The following is a 25,130-nucleotide window of genomic DNA, read 5'->3' on the forward strand; positions in this document are numbered from 1 at the left end:
CATCCATCCATCCATCCATCCATCTCCCTCTCATCCCCGGGGACCAGAGCTTGACAGGTACTGCAGAGGCAGCACTGCAAATGCCAAATCCTCCATTATCATGTCCCTTTGACTCACTGCCGAGGCTGCCATTAGTCTTTCTCCTGTAATCACTTTTTAAGACCAACACTTGTTCATATAGAAATCTCTTATTGAAGAATTGAACTAACAAATTATTGAAAAGATCCCAGAGGTATAATTTTTCTTTGAGAATCTAATTTGGGAGTTTCTCTAGATTGTGTGAGTTTAAAGATCTGTATTTATCTCAGAGTAGGAAAATCCCTACCCTAGACTAATGCTGAAATATAAGAGGTATTATGAAAGAAACCAGGATTAATTTACCATACATCTAAAGAAATCACAAACCATTTCTTATAGGGTTTTTTGCCTAATTTTGCTTTGTGTGGACTCAGAGAACTTTTGAAAATACTAAATAAAAGGCAGAATCTTATGCTGTTTTTTTCTTTAAGTTGAATTTAATTCATATGATATTTTAGTTTTTTTTTCAAGATCAATATTTATAGGAAAGTGCTCAAGGAAATTGTTCCATTTTTCCCAACAAAAGCACAGCCGTTTCTCTCAGAGGGGGGTTGAGTTCTTCCCCTTCCAGGAACAACTGAACAGAGGAATGCAGCTCAACAGCTTTGCTTAATTAGTCAGTTTATCTGAATTAAGGATGGACTAACACTCTTAGAACAAACCATATAAAAGAGGGTTGGCAATGATGAAGAGGAAAAACTGAAGACTTGTTGAAAGAATGAGTAAGAGAATAAATTTCATCCTGAATTAAGACCTTAGTAAGTAGAATAATATATCTAAAAAACCCTTACTTTTTACCCATGTATTTGTGTATTTTACAAGTTGGGATATTGAATTGGGGCATTCTGAACCAGTTGAGAGAAGAGTGTATGTGTGCCAGGGGAAGGTGGGTGGTTTGTGGCATCTTCATTTTGTGCCCTCTTCACCTGTGTATAAATACATTATATATATATAAAATACATAAATATATATATATATGTTGCATACATTGTGATCTGTTTAAAGCTTGTATGGTCAGACTCGGTATGAGCTGACTAACACTGTCTTCTTATAATCATTTGGATTTCTCCAAATATATATTTTTGTCTTTGATTTTATTGGGTTAATTTATTGGATTTGCATATTTTTTTAACATATCTGCTTCAATTATCTTGACACACATCAGATTCCAAGTCTTTCTTCCGTTTGTATGTCCATCTTCACATCTGTTAATCCATTATCCTGTTCAAATAACTCAGGATATAACTTCAAGGTCAAAGAGAAAAACATTGTTAAGTGATGGTAAACTTTATTTTATTTTATTTTATTTTATTTATAAAATACCTTTAAACTGTGAAAAGTTTATGTTCCCTGACCTGCCTACAGAACTCACACAACTTGCAGGAAGGATCTTTTCCTTCAGATATCTTTCTAATTACTATCACTGCTGAATAACTGGTATTACAGTTGTTTGAATTAGCCATGAGAACCCCAGAACTGCCATCCTTTGAGGCAGATAATTAACCACAATTTATTCTTGAATAAAACTTAGCATTTGCCATAAAATCCCAGAGGCATAGTTGTATTTCACAAAATCTTAGTTCATCACATGATGCACAATGGAGCATATTTATTAGCATAATCTAGTCTAGCACTGCTACCTCTCACATTAGCATGTATTTAATAGGATCAGAGGGGACTGTTAGAAAGGAATTTCTCATGCAAGACTAAACTCTGCTTTAGGGGTAGATATGCTTCCTAAGAAGAAGAAAAGACAACAAACAATGCAAATACTAATAGGAGCAGAAATATCTGTTAAATTGATGTTGCATTATGAAATAATGGAGGTAGCTTGTCCTTCTTATATTTTCAAGTATTTGTGCATAGTTAATATGGTTCTTGAAATAGAAACCAAGTTAATTTTAAAGGCCAGGTCCTCAACTGTTCAAAGTACAAATATTATACCCTGAAAACAAGTTTGGGCTTTTATTTATCTTCTAGGTTTTCTAGTTATCTTCTTCTCCTTGGTGTGTGCTCCAGAATTAAGTATGGCTTGTTCTGGTTCAGCCTAAGATTCAGATATGCATAGAAAAATATTTCCTGTGGATAATAACATGTGGCTGGATTTAAAATATATTTGAGTGAGTATTTAAGTCCATGAAATTTTTTCATTTCATCAAATGAAATGAAATTTTTTTTCTCTGAATTAAGTTCTTGTGCGTTTCCACAGAGAAGTCATTCTGGTACAGGAGTCATCAAGTACGTGAGCACGCTGTCTTTCGAGATCAGGGATTAATCACTGGGTTAAATACCTGACTCAGTGGTGAGGTCTCAGCTCTGGTTCTGTCCTGAGCCCTGCCCCATGAGCAGCTCTGTGGGCTGCTGTGCCTAACACTGATTTTTGTCTCTGAGCCAGTTTGGAGACTCTCCACTCTAATCTCCTGCAAATCCGGCTCCAGGATGGAATGATGATCACTTGGTGGCTGCAGATTAACAATATTATATGGGGATTTATTTGGCATATTAGGTTAAATTCAACACAGGACTTAGATGGAAGATTCAAAACTGGCTTTATAAAGTAAAGCCAAATCTTGTTTTAAAGTGAACTGGAAAGCCCTAAACACAGTACACAACTCTGTAGTTTGCTGTTTCAGCAGTAGCCACAGTGCTCAGTTTGGGGTGAGGTGGCAGATTCCTACAGTATCAAGGAGGAATCTACTCTGAGCACACTGAAAACCTAACCAAGGGCATTTACTGCATGACTCAACGCAGCAGCTAGGAGCAGACTTGACAAAAAGAAGCAGCCATGGACATGAGCTAGAGGAGCAGCTTCAGTGACCTCTTCACTCCAGTGACTTTCAAATTCTTGCTCACCCCAAGACACAGGCTGTCAGCTACTCTTGAGTGGCTGAAGGGATTAGGACTGTATCACTCTGCAAAAGTCATGCCAAAAGCAGCCTTTCCTTAACTCCGTGTGGTGAGAGTTACAGCTCCAAGGCTCTGGCCCTGGCTCTGTACTGGAGTGCCATGAACAGTTCTGACACAGCCTCAAGCTTCCCTTTGGCTATACTTTTTTCCCTAGTGAACCTCCTCTTCCTAGCTGCACACTCAGTACCATTTTTTCCAGGACAGGTTGTGGCAGTGCCTTTCCAAGTCTCCACTAGTCCGAGCCTGATCTATAGGAACTGGACTGAATCTCCTTATGCTGAGTATGAGACTGAAGCAAAGTTTCCCACCTCCTGATATTGTTAAAGGGAATTATAATGAAATTTCTAGAAAGTTAACACCCTAATTTTTAGGGGAAAAACAAACAGCCGGTGGGTGTTAGTCTGTTCCTACAAAGAATGGCTGCTGGTATTGTTCTCACAGCAAGCTGTTAATCTCTGAAGCTCCACATATGTCGTGGTTACAAGAGACAAACTCAGCACCACATTCAGAGGCTCACTGTTCATGGTATGTGTTTGTCCCTATAACATGTCCCTGTAAGTCCTGAGATGAAAACTCCTCAGCAAATTCCTCATGGCTCAGCCACAATTTTGAAAATTAACACAACTCTTCAGTACTTTCTGAAATACCTCACTGATGTTTTAGAACAATCCCGTACTATGATGGTCAGAAAGTTCCAGCAGAATAAGATGAAAGTGTATTTACTGCATGACTGACTAACTTGTCCTTTCTTCTTTTGTTTGTTTTTCTCATACTCTTTTCTTCACCCCAAGTGTGGTGAACTCCCTACAAAAAAGCTCTTTATCTGTTGGATAGTGAAGCAGAATGCCAAACCTGGGGTTTGTAGTCACTACTGTGTAAATATTTAATATCAATTATAATGGTTCTTTGGAAATAAAGGGTGTATCACCCATAATTGTTACTGGCATTGCTATTACAGTCTCCTGGATCCAAGCCAGGAGGTCTGGCAGATGCTAGAGGAAGCACACTTAGACCCTTAAGTGAGGCACTAATGTAAATACAACAGTGTGTCCTCTGTCAGTGCCTGTTCAAGCACTGTGTGGTCCCTTCGACTGGACTGTGCTGAGTCTGAGGAAGTTGCTGTGATAATTGTGAATCCAAGGCTGAATTCCAGTAAAGTTCAGGCAGAGAAAGATATTGGTTTGAAAAGAGTTCTGAGAAAAACAACTAGATTCTGGAGTCAGCTTTGAATTTACTAAACTTATTAGCATCCATATGACTAAAGCTGAAAAACGCAGAATTTCTTAGATATGCCAATTCTTTAAATGTTCAGCTTGTGTGGTTTTCAGAAGGCTCTGTAAGGTAAGATCAAATGAAAAACAGCAAATACAGAACTGGGTATTTCAATAAATAATAATTCTGTATTAATGCCTAATTTTAAATGCCTGTTATTTTTTTTCTTAGCTCAAAGGCCTTCTAAGAGAGGTGTTGTTTTTCTAAGGCTTTTGTTGCAGAGAAAAAGACTGTCTGACATGAAAACTAATGAAATGAAGAAAAGAAAATGCTTGTTTACACTGAGAAATTACCTCACTGATTTCTCTTCTTTCAACTTTATTCTACTACAATTAATGGCTTAATATTAAGGCAACAGATTATCTTATCGCCTGTGCATCTCTTTCCCCATCAGCCGACTTTGTTCCTTACCTGCTATTCATTTTCTTCCCTCCTGAGGAACTTAAGGCTGAGTGCTTACCATCCCCATGCAGGGAGGGAATGTGCAGGACATAGTTAGAGCTTTCTTGGGGAGCAGGGCGGTGTGCCTTGTGCTGCATTTAGTTACTGTACATAAGAGGGACAAAGTGAGCCCTGAGCATTCTCTACCCCATTGGGAGGGCAGTCACGCCTCCCCCGCCCCCATCAGCCATGCACCGACTGAAATTCGACTTCTGGGCAGAGGGGTTGGCAGTCCAGAGCCCTTTCTGCTCACTGGAAGGGAAGGAAGAGGTTCTTCACTTTGTCATCCTTTCTCTTGAGTGCCAGCACGGCAGAGGATGCCCAGCAACCTCCCATCTCTTTACTGATTCACCAAAGGTTTGTTTTTATGGGGAATCTTCTGACTGAGAAGAGTCTGCATGTTATGTCACAGCTTTTATCTTCTGGAGGAACTGTTCTATAACTATGGCATTCCTTGGAGGCAAAAAATTCTTTAGTGCTTTCTTTAATTGATGTAAGTATAGATTAATAATAAGTATAGATTAATCATATGCTAGCTTGGCAAGTGCCTTTATTAAAAGTAATTTCTGTCCTCAGGCAGTAAAGCTCATTATGAAAAATAGTAAAAACCTCATTATAAAAAGGAAACAAATTCATGGGGAGTTTCAGCTCCGTGGCACAAATTCTGAGCTGTAAACTTGGGGTCTGACAAAAGTATTCTGATCTATTAGTTGGAAGGGAACAATCTTGCAACAATAAGATCCAAAGAAAAGGTATGGTGATTTCTTAGAGTGTAGTAATTTCTGTGGAAACTCAGATAGATGGGGGACTCTTGTATCCTTCTTTGTTTGTATTTAAGAGGGATGATCAAATATTTATGTTAATGGGAATTTATTCGCTCAGTCTTATGGGATTTACTCTTAGTCTAAATACATTTTGAGAACAGTGAAGGATGTTCTCCTTGCACCATATCCTTCTTTACAAAATAAATTAAGCATTCCTTACTCAGCCAAGGCTCCTAATTCTGTTTTACATATGTTGCTTATGGTGAGGCAATTTAGGGGTCAAAGATTTACATTGATCTCCTGAAAACATTGAAAAATACTGTAGGCTCTAGTTGAGTTGTGATCTTGTATCCTTTTTATCCATTATCTTTTTGAGTCCAAAGGTAGAAGAAAGTCATTTACAGAGAGCACCCTTTGCTTAGGCACACAGTGTGAAAGGCAAGCAAAGACCACAGACTGCCTCAAGTCTGTCAAGCATACCAGAAGAACAAGCCCATCTCTTTAACCACCTTCAGTATTAACTGATTTGGAGTATATTTTCACTTCAAGATTTTTGAGAAGAACAATACCTAACATCTGTAAAATATTTTACTCCTGCAAGCACTTTTTGGACCATCTATCCTCAGAGGTAGGAGACATTAACTGGTAGTACCAGAGACTTTCTTACCTGCTTGCTTTGAATTTTGTTTCTATGTCTCTGTTCTAATGGTCTAATGTTCTAATAGTTCTGTGATCTAATCTGTTGTCCCCAGTCTTTTGGAGTGCAACATTAGGGCTTAATAATCAAAATTCTTTACTTGGAAATGGAGTCATAGAGTTCAAAACTCTGGGGCTGAAAAACTGGAAGTTATGCAGGCCAAGAACCTGGTTTGACAGTGGGTACTTCCCTCTTATACTGGTAGACTTTCCTAGTGAATGTATTTAATGCTATTCATAAGCAGGTGAATCAAAGTAAATACAAAATGTGTATAAAATCCAAATCCTTTAGTCTCAAATAGCTGTGGTGGTTGGTCTGACTCTCTCAGTCCCACTGTCAGGGAACAGGAGAGCCAGCTGATGCCAGGGTCTGCACACTACCCTGTTTGCTCCTGAAGCAGCCTGATACGTCCCAGGCTCCTAGTCCAGACAGGACTGATTCTCTGCACCTGTTCTAGTCTCACTAACCTCATATTTGTCATTCTTCCCTTCCTCTGTCCTCATGTGAGGAAAGGTTTTGTTCCTCTGCCTGAAGGTGAGATTTGCTCTTTGTTGCTCAGTCACTGTGCTGAGAGGGTAGGGATAGAAAAGGAGAAAGCTGATGGCTGTATGGAGAAAACAAAAAAATGGGAAAAAATCTGCTTCTCAGCTCTCACAATCTGGGGTATGTGTGCTGCTGGTGGTGTAGTGGGTTTGTTTTGTTCTGTTTTGTTTCCCAAAACAAAGCTTTCCAAATAGCACTATGCTAAAACATGGAGTAGCCCTCCCTATCCATTGCCACATCCTAAACACCTGGTTATCTCCATGTACTTCAGAGACATGTGTTTCCCAGTCAGTCTCTTGTTATAGAAGCAAAAAGTCAAATTATAGGTTCTATAATTTTTACATATAAGTACAGCATATCAATGAAGTTTAATCTTCAGTCCTTCTTCACAGGAATAAAAGGGGCTGATAAGTAATAGAAATTAACTACTTATTTCTGCTGCTAATCTATGACCCAAACTGCTTAAAGACAGTTAATTTCTATTTCTGGATTTCCAATCAGACAAAACTAGTCCATGAATGAGAAGGAAGAAAATGGTCAAGTAATGGAACAAGGGGTTTTCCCTCTTTTCCCCACTGCACTGAAACAAGGAATCGTACCAGGGGTACAGCTCTCTCATGGCTTTGTTTTAGCAGACAGGAGTTGTTCCTCATTCCTAAACTGTGTGTTACAGTGGAAGGGGCAATAAGGTTTTTGGCTCTTACTAGAATTTTACTAGGAAGGTATTTTATGAACAAACATCATAGACAATGGGTAGAAGGAAACGTAGTAGAGATTTGTTTAGAAAGGGAGTTGTCAAATTAGTTTTCTTTAATTGCAAAAGGATTTTGAGGTGTGCCACAAAGTTTGGGGAAGGTGTTTATTACTGTTCCATTACTTTATTACTGCTTCTTAGTTTACAAATTGGCAAGAGAATTTTGCAGTTATACAATGATACATTTTAATTTGAGCTGAAAAGGAAGAACAAATAGGTAATATTGGAAGCTACCAGGATTTCCAGAAAAAAAAACCCCAAACATTCAGATTCTGATTTAGGAAGCTATTCCAATACAAATCTTTTTGACTGGAGACTGTTTTTAAAAGGATTAAAAAAAAAAAAAAACCAACTATTTGAGCTCTTGAGCAAGTGAAGCAGATAGAACAAATCATAACACAGAGCAAGGAAAATTTGAAGGGAGTGGTATCAACTCTTAGTCTTGGACAAAGGACTTGGAGTCATTCTCCGCTGCTACAGAAACCGAGTCATTTAATTTCATGCTCCTTGAAGAGGAGAAACTGTAGTTAAAAAAATGTTTTGTCTGCCAAGCTGTCAGGATTTCAAGGCAGTACTGGCAAACATGAAAGAACATGTTGTAGAGAAGAGGGCAACTTGAAAGAAAGTCACAACCAGATTCGTCCCTCCTTGTATTTTCAAAAAAAATCTTAAGCCACATGTGATCTAAAGCTGTGAGATCTTCTCTGTCTTCACAGTTGCTTGCAGTTGTCAGTTATCCCTTTCACTGTTTTCATATCCACAAGATTCCTCTTTGAACTCCAGGTATTTCCTTGGGAATTTGGGTAGAAGAATCTGTATCAGTAGCTCAGAACATTTTGGTTTAAAGGCAACAGTGAATTAGGATAGGTTTGGATGGTGAGTGTCCAAATGCAGTCAGAATCCTCTCCGTGTTTTCTTTCATGTAAAGCTTACCACAACAGAAGGGTAAATCCAAGGAGTACGATCCAAGAAGTAACATCACATGTAATCTGCTATCTCTAAAATCTGTGGTCAGTCAGAGACTGACAAACAAGACACAAACAAGTCTTGATTTGGCCAGAGAGGGCTGTGGCTTCCATGTAACTATGTGTAAAGGCATGAGTCAGAGCAAAGATGTGCATGTAAATGTGGTGCAATCTAACCCCTGATTTGAGAGATTATCTTGTCCTTGATATATCCTACCCACAAAGGATACTAGACCTTAATCAGCTGATGTAGGTCAGGGCAGAGGTCACTAAATAAGGCCAGAATGCCATAGGGCCTGGTATGGTACCCAGTTTTGGCTTTGGTATCTGTTGTGGATTTTCAGGTAAAGAATCAGCATACAGTAATGTCCCCATAAAGAGAAAAGGAACAGCAGAGCATGTATTAATTCCAGCAGGAATTAATTACTTTCACACAGAGGAAGGAGTTGAAGAGTTAAAGCTAGGGTTTCAAACAAAATTTAAGCTGGGATAATTGCAGACAGCAGGATATTGGGGGAGTGCTTTGCACCTGGAGGGAAACAAATATTAATCAAAATGATCAAGAGACAAATCAAGCCCCAAGGATGGGGTGATCATGAGGCAGAACTGAGCCTCAGATAGCACCATGTTGTGGTCTTGCAGAAATAGGAGGAAAGGCAAGATGGAGGGAGTAGCTTCAGGAGTTTAATGAATGAATTTCATTCCTTAACTAAATCATTTGAGGGGTAAACAGGAAATTATAGTAACAGAAGAACAGGAGAATGAATGGAGAAGATCACAAAAATTTTCCAAATTTCTGCTTCAAGACAAGTGCAAGATCTCTTATATGTGAAGAATATAGTATTTCCCATACCTTGCTGCCTTGAGGACTGTTGAGAACATGTCAAACTACACCTGACACCTGCATTTAACCATTTCAAGCAGTTAGATATATTCAGGGTGTTCCATGAAAATAACATATATGTTTGTACTGTGTAAGCTTATGTATCCACCCAATGCAGCTTTGATGGCAGGTCCTGTAAACAGAAAAGTTACTATGATATGTCATAATTTTCCTTCCTTTGAGACAGTAAGAATTCTTGCAGGAGTAAGAGAGACTACATTAAATGTTTGCCTACCTTATTCTGGCACACCAGCTGGTTTCTCACAGGCTGGATAGAAGCTGCAAGCCTCTTTTGCAACAGCAATTACGCAAGTCAGTTTTTTGGTGTTCCTGCTTCCCTGGGTTATATTTTTGCACTCTAATGAAACAATCAGGCAAGTTTCCAGCTGTTAATTAACTGCATGTGAATTGATTTTTTGAAGAAGGGGAAATATCAAACAGAGTCTGTACTAACTAGGGAAACACCATCATGAGTTTCAGTTTAGACAAATTCATGGTGTTTCCCTATTCCTGAAGAATGGTGATTCTTCTCTCAGAGTCTGTTAAAATCTTGAGTACAAAGTTGGAAAAACGGAATGAAGTGGCATTATTATCATGTTTGCTTGCAGATTATTAGCTTGCTCTCATGCAGCTGATAAAACAGTAATGGTTCTATTTAAATGTCGTACCATTTGTTGATAATCAGTTATTTAACCACAGGGTGGATATTTGCTCTCACTACTTCTGCAGAACACCATATTATGCCTATTAAACTGTTTAGTCTGAAGCTTAAATGCCACACAGAAGATTATTTCAGGGACAGGATTAATTATGTTGTCTTCATCTCTCTAATTGGTACATGATGTATTAGGGAACATCAACAAACTGTTTTAGAATTAACCATCTATGGAGCAGACCTCACGGCTGCATTTCTGACAGTTTTATGTTCACAATTTAGCTGTCAGAAGGGTGGGGAGAAGAAGAAGACAAAATGTGCATAAGACCAGAGAAGGATTTTACTACACCTATTGCTAAAAGCTCTCAACCATTCCTATAAGACATAGCTGTTTCTGCTGCTACAGTTACCTGCCTGGCTGACCTCTTTTTTTTTGACCAGACCTAGTCTCATTAATCAAGAACCCACTCGATTTTATAAAATTAATTAAAGGAAAAAAGGTTAATGAGTTTGCCTATTTCCCTTGTGCCCCTCCATAGAGAGATTTGTGAGTCACGGTATTGCAGCAGTTTTGGGGGCTCCAGAGCACACTCAACACTCACAAACCTTTGCTGTGCAATGCCAGTGAATAAAAACCACTCTGAAAGCCTGATGTGCACACTCTCCTCTTGGAGAGGGGTTGGGCAGGGGGGAAAAGGGAGCAGGCATGCCAGACATTGGTGGTATTTAACACCCTGATGGGTTGCGTTCCTCAGCCACAAAACCAGCCAAGTATAAGAATCTCTATATTTTTGCTTAATTACAATATTTCTTTTTCCAGGACTTAGGAATAGATGGTCAGAAACCTGTGCCCTCTCCTCCAAAGACTACAAATATATTATATCACAACTGAAGTAGAAAGAGCATAAGGAGCCATCAAATAAGATGGGAGTGAAGGCAAGAGAACTTTAATTAAACCTTTTCTGAAAAGGAAATAAACAACTGAGCAAGGAATTTCTTTCAGGAATGCTGAGAGAATGAAAGATATGCAGAAGAAAGAAATTAATTAAATATTGTCCTAAAGGCAAACTAGTAACTCAGAGTAGTCTTATAGAAGTCCAGTCTTCAAGACATGATTGACTGCCTCTGCCCTTCACTTCTTATTCTCAGTCTCTTGCTGTAAGAGAGTATTTACAGTGAGGACTCTACCAGCAATAGACTGCCTCTGTAGGCTGTAGTGCTCCATTTCATTGATAATTCTCCTTTGCTGTTTTGTTGCCCTGCTTTTCCCTGTCCTAGAGTATCTGGATCCAGCTCAGGTTTGCCTCTGCTCTGAGTGTTCCCTTGTACCAGTTCCTGGTGCTACTGCAGCAGCTCAGGAAAAAAAAATAAAGTGAAGCATTTTACCAAAACAGACATTTCCTGTCCAGAACAATTAATTTTTATAATAAACACACCACAACACTCCTGGCAGCAGAGAAACATAAGGCTGAGGTTGCCTGTTACAGCATTAGGTGAAGGGAGATTCCTTGGCACATTGGGGAGATTATGGTGCAACCACAGTGATGTTTTTGTTTGAATTTTAGTAAACTGAGACATATTCTGGCTTGTAAGGCAGAGTAGTCTTGGAGCATGTGAACTGGATGTCTTGTAAAGTTTAGGAAAATGAGATCTATTTCAGTGACTAATATAGATACAGCCTGTGAGGTATAATTGCTAAAGTAGCACAATAAGAGTGTGCCCAGGGAACCAAGCCCATAATGTAGGAATGTGCAGGTAAACCTGCACAACTTCACTTAGGAAAGGTATGGCTGATAAGTGTCACAACACAAGAATTAGGGAAATTCCAGATGAGTAATCAGAAAAGAGGTTAAAACTGACAGTCTGATGTATGAATGCTGTCAAACTCATTGCCACAGGAAGCTGGAACAAACAATGTAAGTAAATTGAGCAAGTGACCCAGATGAATAGAAAGTGGATCCAAATACATATTCTAATTTAGGAAATTGTTAAGAAACCAGAATCCAGACACATAAACTGTCTTTGTTTCTCATTGCTTGAATAGCCAGTCCTAGCCATTATAGGATGTGACTACAGGGCTGGACCAAAGGCAGTGCTGGCTAGTTTTATGGAAGTGAGATTCTTTGTGTAATTGTCTATACCTTGTAAAGGCTCTGCAAGGAAAGGACAACCTGGGGAAAAAGACACATCTCCCCTCTAAGTTAGCATGCTTAGTCCAACATCCATGATTTCTGTCCTTCTCTCCATCTGCTGGGAGAGTAAAGGCCTACATAACAGGATCTACTGTTGGCCACAGTCTGAAACAGTATCAGCCTAAGGACTCCTTTATTAGGATTAATTTTATTGTTTTTCTTGGTTTTTTCTGCCTCAGACAACTCAACTGTCGGCTTTCTAAAACTATTCACAATGGTTTCAGGATCTTTCAAAAAAATAGCTACATATGAGTCCATTTCTGTGTATTTTTAAGGGGTTTTCTACATAAATATGCATGTAAAGTGATCCATTTTATCTGCCACTTAATGCACAAAGTGACTTTCTAAAGCTCTTTGTAAGCAGCCTTAGATTTGAGTGTCCTTAGTACAGTTTTATGCAAACTTTCTCCTCACAATTGCTCTCCCTTTCAAAATAACTCAATGATAGGTTGAGCAATACAGTCCTGAGATAGCCATATTCTTGTGTGTTGTTATTTCATTTAATGGAATTAATTTGACACAGAAGTAACTTGATTCAGCAGTATGACCAGGATCCAGTTTAGCATAGTGCTTTAGCACTTGCATAACTTTGTTTTTTGCTTAGAGAGGTTTACTTGCATCCTATACTGGTCTGGAACAGGGAATGACCTTTCAAGTAATTAAGCCACAGGAAGTACTTAAAACCCTGATTTTCATTACAACCATAAATGGGAGGTAAGGTGATTTATACGCAAAACTCTGTTGTGCAGCTACCAGTAATTTCAATAATGGATAGTGGAATAAGAAGACTACTTTAAATATTCTTCTCAATGGCTTAGTATGTGCTGCCTATAGATTCCTCCTTCTGTTCTCAGGTTAATGTTTTATTAATTGACAACATATATCTTAAAATGAAAGTAATGCCCCTTGAACCAACAGCAAAGTAGAAGGCAATAACATAGTGTTCTTACTGGATTTTTTTGCCATACATGGCATGAGTCATGCACTTGGACATAATTCAGCCACTATCACACCCTGTTCATATAATTGGCAATAAAACTAGGAACAATCTCACTGATAGTGACTTGCCTTATGTCAGTGTTCTTGCTTTCACATACTAGTTTATACCATGAAATTACAGTAGCTTGTTCAATTTTCAAACCTTTAATAGCAACAGTGGGCAGAGGTCAACTCCAGCTGAACTTTAAAGCCTGTACTTAAGACTGAAGAGACCAAAAGGTGGCTAAAATGGGAAATGCAAAAAACAAGGGAAGCAGAAAAGCTGAAATACAGTAGATGACAGTAGCAAGGCAAACAGAGGATATTGGGCTATATAGGATGTTACAAGAATTTATAACTTGGGGATTTCATGTTGCCTAAGTAGCTGTGTATAAATCTGTCTGGATAGTTGTACAGTTCCAGAGTAGGCTATCACAGAATCATAGAAGCATTTAGTTTGGAGAAGATCCAAGAGTGATAAGGTGCCTCCTTTGCCTCCTTTTCTGCAGGCTGAACAACCTCTGTTCCCTCAGCTGCTCCTCATAAGAGGAGTTCCTGCCCCTTCATCAGCTCCTTTGCCCTTCTCTGAACTGGCTCCAGCACCTCAAAGTCCTTCCCAAACTGAGGCCATGTGAGGCCTCACCAGTGCTGGGTACAGGGGGATGATCCCTGCTCTAGCTCTATTCTTTCTCTCCATAGGAAAGATTGGAGCCAAAATGATGGTTTTCTGTCAATGTCTTTTTATTTCAGAAAATGAGAAAAATTATATTTTAATCACTTGAAATTACCATGAAATTCATTTAATTTCTAATGTTTTCCTAGGATATGCTGTTTTGCTTACATAATTTTTTCTATGAATTATTAGACCACCTAAATAATTAGGTGGTTAAAAAGTGTTACTTACATTCCTAAGCAAAGACTGACAATGAAGTTTACTGTAGAAATATTGTTTTATAATTCAACTGCAACTGAAGCAAAGATGATCTTGTATGGAGAATTCCTTTTGCTGTCAGTAGTGCTCACTGGCTGAGAGAGTCCTGCTTTTGACAAAGATACTGTATTAAACTTTTGTGGTATCTTCTACCTCCCTGTTTGGACATCACAGTTCAAATGGCTGGCTTTCAGAGCAGAAAAGCATAGAACAAAAACACTGCTCAAAGCATTGTTTATTGTCAAAGAGGAAACACACCTTAGATCTATTAAGAATTTACTGTTAACTGTGAGCCTGTTTCTATAATTGAGATTTTATGAGTCTTGATATTAGTCCAGACCTACTCATTACAGAGAAAGGGAGAACAACAATGTGTCAGCAATGCTACCCCACACTGCTCAGATCCTGCTCCTCTCCCTAGCATTGCACTCATCCATCCCCTGCTCCTCCCAAAGTTGATGGTTTCACCCTCGTGGGGGGTGGGTTATGACAACTCACCAGCACCTACAAGTCCTTTGGGGTTTTTTTTGGCCTACAACTCCACAGCTTCTGAATTTATGAGATAATTCCGTCTTTTATGCCTGTTTGATACTATTTCTTTGACATTGAGTTCCAGTCACCTGGTAGCAGCGTTCAGGCTCAGCCAGAAGCCTGACCTGCCCTGGTGATGAGGCAGGTCTGGGGTTCAGGCGTGAGCTGAAGTCCCCAAGTCAGGGCAGATACAGCCCTGTCCTCATCAGGCAAGTCCACAGTGACGAGGCAGGGCTGAGTTAGTCAGGGTGAAGGTCTGGATCAGTTTCACCTGGACTGAGGACAAGGGCTGAGAATGTCCCTTAGCACGCTCTCCTGAGGGAAGTGGAGGGGAGACTCTGCTGTTCCACTAGGCTCTCCTCATGGCTGGCTGCCATGAGCTGCTGAAAATGGTAATAACTAACAGACTTTGATCCCAATTCCTTTTGAAATGCAAAGCAGGCATTTCAGCCACCAGCCTTTCCAATGTTTCATAAGCCTTGGCAAAGTAAGGGAGTTTCGTATCTTTACGTTCATGTAATTGAAACTTACTGAGTGTGACGAAGCATTTTTTGTACCATTTTTTAAACTACAACAAAAGACACTTAAATGCCTCTGGAAATCACAGATGAAGCTTGAGAGAGGAGAGAGGACCTACCTTACTAGCTTTTCCCTTTATTCCCCAATTCCTCAAAATGGAAGAAAAACATATAAGTCCAAAACATGCAGAATTTTACCATATTTGCATATCAAGATTTAATTACATAAATTAAGGTAGTGATTCATTGAAGCCTATTTTTGTATTAAATTACCTACCCCTACTTTGAGAGGGGAACACTTTGATAATATCTCTTAACCTTCAAGAGAATAAATGGTGAACCACTGCTTGCCAGGTTTCATGAATCTGAGAATGGGAGAATAATTTGTTACACAAATATCTCTGATTATTTTTAGTCTCTAGATGAAGAAAAATGAAACTTCAAATCTAAAACTACAGCTAGACAAACTAAAAGGGTTTTGTAGCTTGAAGCAAAGCTGGTATTGGGGTTATTTAAAATAGCTGGACAGGTTGGATAGAGCATAGTCTGGCAAAGTTTATTTTCCTAGCTTGATTTCCAGGACTGACTTTCACAGGAAAGTAACATAAGCATATATTTCTACCCTGGGCTTGCTCTGCATCCTTTTTAGGCACATTCAGCCTTGCAAGGAATGTTGTACTCCAGGCTCAAGCAGGGCTTGTTGCTCTCAGGGGACTGGAGCCTTGCAACTCAAGATTTGAGCAAGCTAGTGACGGCTGAGGTTGCAATGCATGTGAAGGCATTTTGATTCTTCCCTCTCCACAGAGATCAAGAGTGATGTCTAAGGCTAGAAGTCATTATATCAATGAGGATGATCCTTGAGTCAGGACACACAGCTTGGTCTGTAGGGCTAGCAATTCAAGCAATCTTTCAAAAAGATGAACAGTTCTCTGAAGATTTCAAGAGAAGTAATAAACAATTCCTGAGTGTAATAACACTGCTCAAGTGTATTGGTCTCAGAAATTTTTAAATATTCTTTGATGTTCAACCAAAAGGAACTTAGATGCTGGGTACTCTGCCTTCAGGACTGAGTCCTAGGAGGGCTTCATTTTGTGGCATCATCCTTCTTTATAACACAAATTACTTTGAAAGTGTTTCCTTTCCACCTGGAGTGAACCTATACAAAGCAGCAGCTCTGGTCATACCTCAGGGCATGACCCCACAACATAAAAGCCTTCACTTGTCAATATTTAATTCAACATTTTCTAAATGATACATAGATGCTAGGCTGATTTCACTGGAAATAACTTTGTAAAGATTAAACTAGGTTTACTCTACGTGGAGGGTAATGTTGAAAATAACTCTAACATAATAAAAACATTAAACTCATGGCTCATAAGATTTTTCCTATATGATGACATACTAGACTTGCATGTGTACATAAGAAAAAATGGTTAAAACAACACTAATGGCCAACACAGCAGAGGTAATTATTAACCACTTTTTCTTGCAAAATAGCTGGAAAATACTTTGCTGTAGCTGATCCAATAAGCTGTCATACAAATCAGCAAAAACTATTTTAAAATATTCAATATTCTTATTCTATTCCCCCCAGATCTGTTTGCTCTCCTTGTACAGAAATGTAAGTATTCAGAACTTTGAGGTTTTAAGATTGAAGGACTAAATAACAATGGTCAGTGTCCTGTTTTTTCTCTCAAAAATGTGGTTTTAGCAGTGCAGGAAGCAGTGCTTTTCCATCAAGGACATACAGCCAGAAAAAGACACCAAATTCCAGTTTTGGTTGTTAGACTATGTGAAACACTAGATATTTTCTCTTTCACTAGCAAAGTATTTATGTATATGGTTAATTTTCCTATGGAACTAGCTTAAAACTAAGCTGTAGGCTACTCCTTTGCTAGATCAGAACATTTTTGTAGACCCAAAATCTTAGCATAATTTCCAATGGGAGCTATCTGCATACAAACCAACTACAACTTTATGTGTGAATGAGCATTCACACACATAGTGACAGATACTGTACAACTTCTGGTTATCAGAAGTTATTTTCTCTTGCATTTGAGTTTCCAACTTCCTAATAATGATAAAAAAGCATCACAAGCATTAAAATTTCACAGCTTTCTGTCTGAATAGTCACTTTGTAAGCTTTTAACATAGACTTGCTTGTAATATTCCAATTTTTCTGCTTTGTTTATGATTTCTTTCTTGTGTGGTATCTAACAAAGTAATTAATGGTTTGGTTGTACTAGTTCTTGGTCATGTCTGTGTAAGTTCCCCTTGGGATGTTTTCTTTGTATTCTTGCTCAAAATAAAACAGGACAAACTAATAAACCTGAATCTATAGCTTGGGAAAAATTGTATCAAAGAGAAAGTTTGTTTAGTCTGAGAGGATTAGTTTTATCATAGAATGAGCTACTCTTCAGTGATCATTGAATCAATGCACTTTGAACATGCATGTGTGTCCAAAGCATACACAGCTATGTAAAACTTGTTTTATAATGTAACACTGCCAGCTTCATATCCCTTCTTTCTTATTTTCCTGTCCCTATGCTAATCATGGGACATCCTGAGCAGCAAGTCCTTTCCAGTAGTGACAGATGCTGCTAGGAAGTAGAGCATCTTGGTTTTAGTTTTCATAATTTAATCACCTGGGATTAATTTTAAAGTTGTAAAAATTTCAGTTAAAATGTAGATTATTTGAAATGAAAGTTAAATGTATACAATGAATCCATTTGTATAAATGTATACAAGCCTGGAACACTTGTAGCTGAGATATAAGATTTGTTTGAAGCCCACCTGTCTGCTCCCTCATTCTCACTCCAGAGAATGAGTCTCCTGTTTTCTTTTAGCCATCATTTTACATAGAGCTAAAGTAAAAGACTGTATTTCCTGTTAATTGTAAGATATTAGATTCCAGGTCTTTTTACATAAAATATGCTAGGGGATTATAAGGAGAACTTCTTTCCTGTTGCTCAAAAGTGGTGTTCTCATTGATTAGCATCATGTAACTGGAGAAGGATGCCTTTGTTAAACTGAAGTAAATCTGATGCTAATATCTTTTGAGAACCTCAGCAAGGTTTATGTAACAGGGTCAGAGGTGATCTGTAGGAGCTGCCAGAACAATTACAACTTGAAATACAAGTTGTAATTAATAATTGTAATACAAACCAAGAACCACATGCTCAATAATCCCACTTTCTCCAAAAGAACAAAGTTACTTGAAATCCCAGCCAGAGTTTACAGGTTCAGCCAACTCACCTTTGTACAGCTGCTTCTCTACCTAACATCTCATCTCTTGGATACTTAACATCTGAAAATTTAGGTATAATCCAACTAAATTACCTATCAAGGTCCTTAGAAAAATGCTGATAAGACTGATATAACATACATTGAATTTTCCAAGAGAGCAATACGTGTACAAGCAGGGAAAAGCCAGAGACAGCACCTTTTCAGAATGGAGTGTTCTTATCTCTCTTAGCTTTGGGATGTAAGGCATTTATAACAAAGTCAGAACTTCTACTCCCTTGTCCTGATCCATATTTTGTTCAATTTTTAAGCTAACACTGATATGGAGCTTCTCTCTATGGCACAAAGGAGATGCTTTACAAGGCAAATCTTTTTTATTAACTACTGTGAGGTTAATTACTGTACAGTGTGTTCCGTACAGTACTGTCCCAGCCTTCTATAATCTTGCAAGGGGGTGACTCCTCCCACATCATCCCAGGTATTGGCCACTCTTAAAAGCTATTTATAGCTCAAGTATTGGCCCAGGACATCACTGTTAAAAGCTATTTATAGCACGTGGAATGCTGTGGGTGTTCCTCAGTATAGTCACTTGTAATCAGGTAAAAATATAAGAATGCAAGTCCTAGCCTTAGGCACTTGCATTTCACATGTCTAATGGCTCAAATTCAGGAAGCAAAGCCTTTTTCACAGTTTGTGGTATCTGAAACAAAGACCTCTTGGAGGGTATCACAGCCATACAAGGCAGTTTGTTTTCTATTGGGCAAAAAACAGACATTGCATGAATTCCAGCTGAAGCGTCATACTATTCTTTGTTTTTACTGTTAATTATTTATTACTTCTGAAATGGTATAAAAGAGTTAAACCTGGCTTTACATTCAATTTGACGACTTAGTTGTCCCTATTTTAGAGAAGAAGGCAGCAGCAGCAATTCTGAAGAGGGCTGCTTCTGAGCTGTGTTGAACTTTGCTGGAAGTGAAGAATACTTCAGATAAGTGGTGAGTAGCATCTAGAAATTGGACTTGACACTTTGCAGCAAATTTGACAATCTTCTCAAGGGCTTGACTTGGGGAGGGAAGAATAGATTTATCTTGGTATAAACCAGTGTTTTGAAATTTATAAACAAATAATTTCCTGTGCTAGCCAAGTGTTCAGCTTCTATGTAACTAGTCATTAACTCCAAAATCTTCCTCTCCTAGTGTAACACATTTCTATGGAAAATAGCTTTAATATTCACCGGAATTTTTTAGAAGAAAATCCACCAACACCCAACAACATCCCAAAACAGGACACTTCACTTTGAGATAGAAACTCAGTCTTTCCACCTCTCAGTATAAGAGACCAGATCATGACTTGTATGAAATATTGAAATGCAAATATAATAATGTATCATTTTGCAAAGGAACTTTAGGGTGGATACTATGGGTACAGGAAAAAAAGACATGTTTTTTACCACTATGTAAACTAATTACTTAAAATACAGGTATTTCTGGGATCTGTGGTGTCTACAGTATTTGAGAATAACTTCTTGTAAATAGTTCAGTACCATGGGAATGCTGTGTCTAATTAAAGTCATACCCCATCTGATTCCATCAATGGTATTTTAATATTGGGACTGCTAGATATTTTTCATAAACACTATAGGAAACATTGATTTGAACCATCTCACTAGAATCAGAATAGAACTAAATTAAAAAAACTGCTTGAGAAGAAAATAATCTGTTCTTAATGGAGTTCCATTGTACATATTTTAATCAGGTAGCTGTGTCATTTACCAGGATCTACATAAGCTGTTACTGCATTGAGGACACAGAAACTCAAAATGTCTTCTTCACATTGAATGTTCTAATTAATCAATCTTTTAATTAATTGATGGTGGATTTCTTCTGTGTGAGTGTGTATTTGTGCTTTAAAGTACCAGGGAGAGGAGCACATTCACACACCATAAACTAGGGGCAGAGGCATCTGTCATGAAGCACAGGCAAGTCCTCAGCTTACATCTCTTACACTGCAAGAGCAGCTCCATTTTTGAAAGGCACAAGCACTCAGCCATAGAAAACTTCTGCTATAGCTGAGTAGAAAAAAGATAGCAACACACAAGCTGTGGAATAAGGGTGAGGTGCAAAACTTTTCTCCTCCATGCTCTTTTGTCAGAGTTTTAGTGCTGAACTAAAAAAAAAAAAAAAAAAAAAGGAAAAAGAAAAAAAGTATTTTTGAAACATGGACTTATTTCCACTACAAAGCAAAGAAAACCAAAGTAATTAAGTTGGGAAATTTTGTCTCCCTAAGGCAAAAATGATTAGATGTCAGTCTATCATGGACAATAAGACTTACTGAGTCTGTTTGAGTTATTTTTACACCAGTGTGTTTTCCAAAGCTTTGTCATTCACACCTTACTGTGGTGTCTCTCTTGGTGTTTCTTTTTCCTGCTCTTAAAAGAAAGCAAACTATTCTGTGCTACAGTTGAAAGAAGTGTGTCCTGAGGGGTAAAAAGCCCTTTCCATCCCTAAGAGGTCATACAAGCTTATAAATACAAGTGAATTTTGTCAGCTGGAGGCTGTTCTTCCACATTTCTCCCATCCAAAGTAGTGTAATGTTGACATAGACATTATTTTTCTATGGAGAGAGTATAATTTTGTACTTGGGAGACAGATAGGGAAGCTGTGCATGCCCATCAAGAGGAATTTGTGACAGGAGAATCTTTTATATCACAGATAAACTGCCTGAAACTTATTTGTGTTTTGCTGTGGGTGGAGTGACTGAGGCCTTGGTGTTAGCCCACACTCACTTGATGAAGATGGCAAATGGGCCCTCACTGGCCACTGAACCTTATGCTCAGACTGGACAACAGTAATTGATCTAGTCTAGGTTTTATACACTTTTTAGTCTGGCTTGGTCTTGTTGGGGTTTTTTTAACATCTGTGTACTTTAACTCAGCTTTCCTGAGGTGTCATCTCCTTGGCAATTTCATCATTCAGTTTAGCAAATATGGCTGTTTAGAATCTTAGTTCACCTGAACTGCTCCCTTTGCATATTTGCTTTTTCTGAACATGACAGCTTTCCAACAGTTTTCTTTTGCCTGACTTGCAGTCAGTAAATGAAAGTTGAATGTTCAATAGAAGTTCAAAATTAAACCTGGATTTCAGTAGGTTTATTCATACCTCTCCAAAGTCAGTTTGCTGTGCCAGTCATAATGTTCCATTTTTGTGAACAGCTGAGCCTTCCTTGCCAAGGCTAACAATTCATAGGACTCAGTTGTATTCCTTGTCCTACCAGTGAACTCAACCCATACATTGCTAAATAAACTGTTGGATAAGTAGATAAGCAAACTAAATTAGATTAGAAAAATCTAATCTGCTGTGACAAAGGAAAAATAATGAATAATATCTTTGGATCGACAGCTTTAGCAACTTTACCTGGTACTAGCAATATGAATTTCAGAGGGAAGGAATACTTTTCCACACTATTAAAATTTTTCAGTGAGTGGTAAACAACAGCATCAGAGCAAATATGAGCTTTTCATTCCCCTAAATGGATCATCACTTCCTTAGATTTTGTTGAACTCTACAATCTGAAGATCAGGTTTCTGCTTGCTGCAATCATGTCTCTCTTCCCTGCACATGAGTCAATAAGATGTAAAAATAACACTGACAAATCCATGCAGGCTTTCCGTGACTTCTACTCCAACCCCAGCCCAGATTTCTTATTTTTTTCATCAACTAGAATGTCTGTTCTGGATATGGTAACATTTCTTTTGCTACAGTAAATCTGATATCTTAAATAAGTAAAAGTGAGTTACCTGAAATATAGGAAGGGTAGCTCAATATTAACACTTACGCTGATGGTGCATTGCAGTTAAACTTTCCAGACACACCATACATATCTTAGAATGTTTTAAAGATGTTCTGAAAAAAATTCAGCAACATAAAAATAAGTTCAATGAGAGAAAGCAGACACAAGTTATCCCTGCTTGTGGCTTAGCTGTGAGGTTATGTTTCCTTAGATGCTTAGCAGATTGTTTCTCACTCTGTTGTTTCTGTTTCAGAGCTATGACCCATATACTCTTTATCAGCTTTTAAATTCCAATTTGATGATGCTTTGTTTGTGCTCTGTCAGAACCTTCATTAATTTAATTATCTATATTATCCATATATGAAATCTGTATGGGATGTGGGATCTTCAATGAATAGGTCATTACATTTTTCATATACTTGTTGAATGTGGCATGGGAAAGAACTGTTTGATGTGACTCTCTATCCTATAAAGTGAAATACATTTCCATGAAAGCCCTTTCTGAAGAACAATTTAGCAGTAATTCACTAAGGCCCCTTGAAGCAGAGGAAAAGGAGGTTTGCAAGTTGTTAGTATTGACTGCACTGGTAAGTAGAGAGAGAGAGGAAGGTAACTTTTCTGGCTTTAGTACTTCTAGGATGTTGTTACATCTCTGGTTTCTCTTACTTAAAAGCTTAGACTGATTGCTTGGAACTATCTGATAAAATGGCCCCAGTACTGTCAATGTCTCATAGAAGTGATTTCATCCTAAAAACCTCTTGTAAGTGTCATGGCCTCAACAATCCTGTGTACTGCTTCACCAAACTGCCTGCTACTCCCCACATCTCATCGCTCACTGTCTTGTAGACTCCTGTCTGGAAGACAGCTTATTTTCAGGACTGGATCTATCATTACCATAATGGCCACTTAAGAAAAAAATCTTGAAATACGCTGTTATCTTAAGGTGTTGAAGCAGAATAACACAGTAATCCATGCTCCAAATTAACTGAACAAACTGGCAGACTGCCCAAGATCATACAATGAAGCACCATGTAAATATCAGATCCTCTCTGAAACACCAGAAACCAGTTTAGTTTCTTTATAAATTAAGATTAAAATACCCTTTAAGATTATTTAAGTATATATGGTGATGTACAGGCAAGAATTTTCTTGACAGAACAGTAAATAAATGGACTCCTCCTTTGCAAATGCACAATGACCTAGCTCACAAAAGGTCTAATAATAATTAGAATCACACCAACAATTAATCCAAATGCCTTGGCTGAAACTCAGCCATAGTAATGTAGTTCCACCTGACTAAACTTCTTTAATAGTTGCAGTGGGTCTGATGTTCCTCCTCTATTAGTGACAGCATGTCTACTAAAGAGCCTGTATCTTTTTTCCCCTCCTGAACAGTAGCACAACTTTCCCTCTTTTCTTCCTCAGATATTATTTAACAAGGTGGAGAACAAACAATAATTTAACAAGAATGGAGAACAAACAGCAAAGCAACGGCATGACGAAAGAAAATAATGAAGTCAAGAAAAAAGTGGTGAGTGAGTTCCTCAAATCTTCTATCAAGGCATTTGTTTTCTGTTTGGAGACTGGAGGCAGAAAATAATTATAAAATAATAATTTGGAACCTATATGAATACTTACTCCTTTTTTTGTGTAGCATATGTTTACTTTCTGTAACTAACCAAGAGTGGTTGGAAAGGATCAAAAATTGTGAGTGTGTTAAGGTGAGAAATTATGTACATATTAATCACATGTAGCCATGGTATTTGTATTTGAGTATGAACTGAATTACTTGCACTTCTATTTAACATGAAACAAAACAAAACACAGGTGTCTGATTCATCTTAAATACACTGTATATTCCAGGGACTTGATTCTCCTGACTTGACTCTTTTACTGCTTATGACAATTCAAAGAGGTTATAAATGTTGTCCAGATCTTCTATCAATGTGTAGAATAATTGTTAATGAGCAGTATCTGGCTTTCTATTCAAACACCAGTCATCTTGATCTGAGCCAGTGACACTTCAAGGTTATTGCACCATAAACTGCTTTCCAGCCTCCATTGTTCAGTGGCATTACTTACTTTGTCTTTGAGAGCTCTAAGCTAGTTCTGAGACGTGCAACATATCAGAAGCTCAGATTTACACCAAAATCAGCTACAGTCACTTGGGGACAATTCCCAGATGCACTTAATACTCATCATTGCCAACTAGAAGGTATCATTTAACTCTTAGCAGCTCAAAATTCCACGCTTGCAAGTAGGTACTTTCAAATATAATAGCTGAAAGCTTTTATCTTCCCCAGGTGGCATGTCTAATCCCCATCCTTAACACAGCAGTAGTGTGGCGTGTCAGATCTAAACCTCCTAACGTTGTGGAAACATCCTTAACATCTTAATTGGCTACAAGTTTTGTGGTACCTTCACTTTCCAACCTCGGCAACACGGGAAAAGTCTTCCCCACCTAGGGGAAGGGTCTAGGGTCTTACTCACAGAAGGGCTGCCCAGGTCTCCAGTCGGGACCGCGGCAGGGGCCCCTGCAAGCCGCGGTCCCCCAGCCCGAGTGTCACTCTGGGGCAGGGCCGGGATAGACACCGGGTCGTGACATTCCCCTGCCCTACCTGCGCTGCTGGGTAAATCCCCGCGGAGGGACGGGCGGCCCCAGGCCTGGCGGCTGGCGGGTGCATTCTCCTAAGTTATGTGCGGGCACGCACAGAAGTGAGCTCGTGTTCCCCATCGCTCGAGTCCTGCCCGCAGCCCCGGGCACCGGCTCTGTCCCCTCCCGGGAGCCGCGTCCTCCCCCGGCTGGCGCTGAGCGACCGGGGCCGGGACAGGGGCTGGGACAGGAGCAGGGACAGGGGCTGGGACCGGGGCATGGCCAGGGACAGAGCAGGGGCAGGAGCAGGGGCAGGGACAGAGACAGGGACAGGAGCAGGGACAGGGGCAGGGACAGAGACAGGGACAGGAGCAGGGACAGGGGCAGGGCAGCCGC

General features: G+C 38.9%; 1 long non-coding RNA gene across 1 annotated transcript; it reads right to left on the reverse strand.

Annotated features, from left to right (window-relative positions):
- Positions 1 to 7,354: 7,354 nt before the first annotated feature.
- Positions 7,355 to 24,955, reverse strand: LOC117244305. The gene is made up of 3 exons (XR_004497126.1): positions 24,760 to 24,955; positions 22,187 to 22,254; positions 7,355 to 14,166 (listed from the first exon to the last, which is right to left on the reverse strand). It is a non-coding gene; the product is annotated as an uncharacterized LOC117244305 (long non-coding RNA).
- Between the last annotated feature and the right edge of the window lie 175 nt (positions 24,956 to 25,130).

The sequence above is a fragment of the Parus major genome, chromosome 4 (assembly GCF_001522545.3).
Source record: "Parus major isolate Abel chromosome 4, Parus_major1.1, whole genome shotgun sequence".
Classification (NCBI taxonomy): domain Eukaryota; kingdom Metazoa; phylum Chordata; class Aves; order Passeriformes; family Paridae; genus Parus; species Parus major.